Below are 4988 nucleotides of genomic sequence, written 5' to 3'. Positions count from 1 at the left end.
AGGAAGAGGAAGAAGAGGAAGAAGAGGAAGAGGAAAAAGAAGAAGAAGGAGGAGGAGGAGGAGGAGGGGGAAGGAGGAGGGGGAGGAAGAGGAGAAGGAGGAAGAGGAGGAGGAGGAAGAGGAAGAAGAAGAAGAAGAAGGAGGAGGAGGAGGAGGAAGAGGAGGAGGAGGGGGGAAAGAGGAGGAGGAGGAGGAAGAGGAGGAGAAGGAAGAGGAAGAAGAAGAAGAAGAAGAGGAAAAAGAAGGAGGAGGAGGAGGAAGAAGAGGAAGAAAAGGAAGAAGAAGGAGGGGGGAGGGGGAGGAGGAAGAGGAGGAGGAGGAGTGGTTTTGTGGAAAGCCAGAACATGTCTCACGGCTCTTACAGCGAGCCTAGGCTATGTATGTATAAAGAAATTCTGACTGTGGCGTTTTTCATTCATTTCACTGGGCCAGGCAGACAGAGCTGTGGTCATTATGGCAGAATCTCTCCAGAGGATAATTCTATTTCCCATGCCCCCATGTCTCTACTGAGACACATTTCCAGCAGGGGCTGGCCTGCCAAGAGCAGCTCCCATATCACTCGGAATTCCTGGCAGAGCAGCAGGCCTTTCCCAGGACACTCAGACACATGTCCTTTGGGCCCATGTGCTTCTTGATTTCCAACAAAGAGGTGTACGCACATCCCAAACCAATTAATCAGCTCCTCAATGACAGCCTACAAAGACATTCTCAACGTGGCTTGACTTAGCTCATGCAACTCTTGCCACATCCACACCCCTCACAGGCTCATCTGGGACCCATCTGTTGATGAAAAATGAGTCCAACGCAGTGTGTCACATAGGCGCCATGTGTTCACTTCAGAGCTCAAGCTAAAGTCATGCTTTCAGCAAAGCTTCACAGGAGTATGTGGGACGGGCTTTGTTGACTCTGCCATTTTGTTAAGGATTCCATGCCGTGGCTCCCTGGAAAAATAACAACGATTGAGCAATAGCAAAAACAAAAACAAAAAAACCCCAAAAAACCACCACCAGCAAAACCAAAGGTCCATCCTGATAAGTAAACCTACATGACAAGGGAGATCCTTAGCATAATCAAGGGACAAAGGCTGCTGAAGATTGAGGGTTTGCCTTCCTTCAGCTGTAAGAACGCAGCAGAAATCCAGAGATGTTCTGGGGAGGGCAGGGTTTGACATAAGACAGCTAGTTTCAGTCTTCGGGAGCCGGGCCCTAAAGCCTGCATGTTGGACACACCATTGTTTGCTACACTGAAGGCAACAGTATGCTAGGATTCCTCAAATGAACTCTTTCAGAACTAGGATAAGGATAGCCATGCACTGAGGTATTTTCCGCCCATTTCTTGGTGGCAGTTTGTTTCACCACCCCTGTGTGCCCATGCTTAGAGAAAGTGGTGGACAGGTTCAGACTGGAGAAAGCAGGAGGATCCTGGTTAGAGGGGAGAAGTGTGGGGAAGCAGAGGGCTGGGAGAGCCTGGAACTATGATCTCTAGGTCAAGCCAGGTTTACAAGTTCATGAGTGGAGTATGTGCTCTGGACACGGGGATGGGGCAGATTGTCACACCTTTACCAGTCACAGGTGGTGAAGCCGCCGGAGCACACTGAATGACCCGCCCACTGGCATCGTGCCTCAACCCTCTCCACTGAGAATGTTTACTATAGAGCCCACACAAATAGAAGGGCCTGCTGGAGTTTCAGCTTTTAAGCATAGCAAGTACTTGGAGTCTGTCCGTAAAAGGCAAACATTAACCAGCATAGAATCAACAGAGCTCCAGTCTCAGTTTCAAAAACTCGGGATTCTAATTTGAAGTGAGCTGTGTGGCTTTAGAAAACTGATTTCTTCATCTAGATATTGGAAACCCACACATTCAACTTTCTAAAGAATTCTGAGAGCATCCAGTGAGCACAGGTGTTGGGGGGGTGGGGAAGAATGGTCTTTGTAAATGTCAAAGTGCCACACATTTTCAACAGGCCATTGCTCAGAGGGTGTATTTTGTGTCACACTCAGGGTGCATGATGTTCAACCTGGCTCTAAGACTGGTGCCAGAAATGCATGTTCTCGGTCAACGGAGGTGCTAAGGCAATGCTGGGTCTGTCAGTCATGGACCAGTCATTGCCCCTCAATGTGTGTTATTTTTCTCTTTTTCTTTTTTTTAAAGATTTATTTATTGTTATATGTAAGTACACTGTAGCTGTCTTCAGACACACTTGAAGAGGGCATCAGATCTCATTAAGGATGGCTGTGAGCCACCATGTGGTTGCTGGGATTTGAATTCAGGACCTTTGGAAGAGCAGTCAGTGCTCTTAACTGCTGAGCCATCTCACCAGCCCTCAATGTGTGTTTCTAACTCCCTGCCCTCTAGCCTCCAGTCAGTGGCTACAGGAGTCAGTAGGATGAGCCTCTTCCCCCACTGGTCAGCCTCTGCCTGAGGCAATGCTGTTAGTGCAGCTGTCATCCTCAAGCAGAATGAGTCCTGGCTGTAACCTGCTTGGTGGGTTATCAAATACTGGGTTAAATAGATGCATTAATGAATAAGTAAGCCATCAAACAGAATTTCCTGGTAGAGGCTTTGTCCAGCATCCCATTTGAATCATGATACCACCAAAAGCTATTTAACCATTTTTTGCCCTTAAAAATGTCAAGACACACACACACATGCGCGCACACACACACACACAAATACACGCCTGACATCTTCTTTTATTAAGTTCTTGCAGCATAAAACTCAAAGCATGCACCAGTGTCCTACCTAGGCATCTAGGGTCTTGCCTGTGTATCCTAGGTATTATTGCCTGTGTATGCTGGGTCCTGCCTGTGCATGCTGGGTCCTGCCTATGCACCCTGGGTCCTGCCTGTGCACCCTGGGTCCTGCCTGTGCACTCTGGGTCCTGCCTGTGCACCCTGGGTCCTGCCTGTGCACTCTGGGTCCTGCCTGTGCACTCTGGGTCCTGCCTGTGCACCCTGGGTCTTGCCTGTACACCCTGGGTCCTGCCTGTGCATCCTGGGTCCTGCCTGTGCATCCTGGGTCCTGCCTGTGCATCCTGGGTCCTGCCATCTGAGATCCGAAGAACATCTCTCTGCCAGAAGGGCTAGCTCTTGGTGGTCTGCAGCTCCCATTCTGCCTGTCTTAGGATTGCTCATGATTCACGGAGGGAGAAGGCTGGGAAGAAGCTGTGGCTGGAGGGGGCAGAATGCTGAGGACACATTGGTTGGTCTTGGGGAGGGTCCTCCTGCCATCTGGCTCTCCCCCCCTCCTGAGGCAGTCCTGTAAAAGCAGACAGAGGCAAACGAATTTAATTACTCTGAAACATATCCTAGGACACTTCAGAACCCCATGCAGGGAACTGAAATGCTACATGTTCTTTAAAGCTCAATGCCACTAATACAATTAACGTTTCCCCTTTCACTGCCTGTGACACATATTGTGGATGAAGTTCAGCCAAGAAGCACTTACAGATCCAGGCATGGCACAAGTTAACTGATTGAGGTAGCAGCCTGTTGGCATCAGAGAAATGGTTGCTTCTGCTTTTGATACACACACTGGGGTGGTGAAATCCTAGCGAGTGAATCACACATGGAAGAGTCTTTCAATTCATTCATCTTCTTGCCTGAGGCACACCACACAGGTTTCTTGTGAGTCGAATCAGTCCTACTTGCAGATGACCAAATGCATTTGGGAAAGGAGGCCCAAACGTGGCCCTGGGGTATCTTGAACATCTGCTGCTGGAGCACACCAGGGTAACTCCATCTGTCAGTTAACATCACATCCCTTCTCTTGGCTTCTACTAACCCTGGCGGCATTCTAAATGCTAGCCCGGGAAGAGGGAGAAATGCTTCCTGTTCTTCTAATTCCATAAATGAAACCAAAGGCCGAATCCTGGATACCAGGGGCATGCATGTCCCACACCTGCTTGGTTTCCTAGGAGTTAGGAGACTTCAGTTTGAGTTGTCTCAGAAGGAAGAATAGAAAGAGTGAGCCCAAGGTCATTTTCCATCTACAACAAGCAGTACCCATCCACAATGTTGTTCTTTCATGGTGCTGGAAATGGATCTCTGGGCCTTTGGTGCTGGCCCAGCCATCTCTCTCCTCTATTCTCAGAGAGGTGGACATTTTGCTTACCTTGACTGCAAAGTTAGAAATCTCATGCTAGTGTTTCTCAGAATGAGCTAAACTCATTGCCTTCAAAGCCTCTTTCTCTTACACTGGACCCACTTGAGAACTGAGAGGTACGAATGGTACCTTTGACATTTGTGTCCACAGCTCTCCACAGATGTTTCCTATAGACGATCAGCCAGATCTTCTAAGCAGAGCCATAAAGGACAGAGATGCATTTCTTTCTGAACTAAAGGCACTCGCTTGAGGACTAAGCATACAAATCTTGCCCTGTCAATTGCTCCTCGGGTCTTCTCCCGAAGGAGCTGCATACAGAAGGACAGACACTTGATTGTCTCTCAGAATTTAGTAATGTGGGGGTTGGAGTATGTGGTACATCATCCATGATGCCTAGCTAAGGACTTCCCTTCATCATGCCCCAGCTTCACCTCCAAGTCTGGACAGTTTCTCTTCATCTCTGCCTGGTATATGGAATAAAACCACAGCAATAGTGCTTTCCCGGGGCACAGGAAGAGGAAGAGACCGTGAAGGACACCTAGCCATTGGCAACTCTAACTCATGGATTGGCAGCAGTGAGAGGAGCTTGTTTACATTCTGTACGCATGGGTAGCCTGTACTTCACACTTAGACATATTATTGTTCCTCAAGAGAGAATGGCTAGAAGTGACTCCAGGGAAGTGGGTAGAGGTAGATCATTTATTCTCTTATCAAACATTGATCCTCTCCTTGTACATGTTAAAGTAGATATCCTGTACAGAGAAGTTCATCAAGTAGAGGTGGCTTCTTTCAGTGAAACCTTAAAAAAGGGTCAAATTGAGAAAACCTATGAAATGCCCAATTATTTAATTATAAAGATTTTATTTTCACATCTTAAAATATTA

Source organism: Mastomys coucha, unplaced genomic scaffold, assembly GCF_008632895.1.
Source record: "Mastomys coucha isolate ucsf_1 unplaced genomic scaffold, UCSF_Mcou_1 pScaffold13, whole genome shotgun sequence".
Taxonomy (NCBI): Eukaryota; Metazoa; Chordata; class Mammalia; order Rodentia; family Muridae; genus Mastomys; species Mastomys coucha.
Note: the sequence above shows the minus strand (reverse complement) of the source record.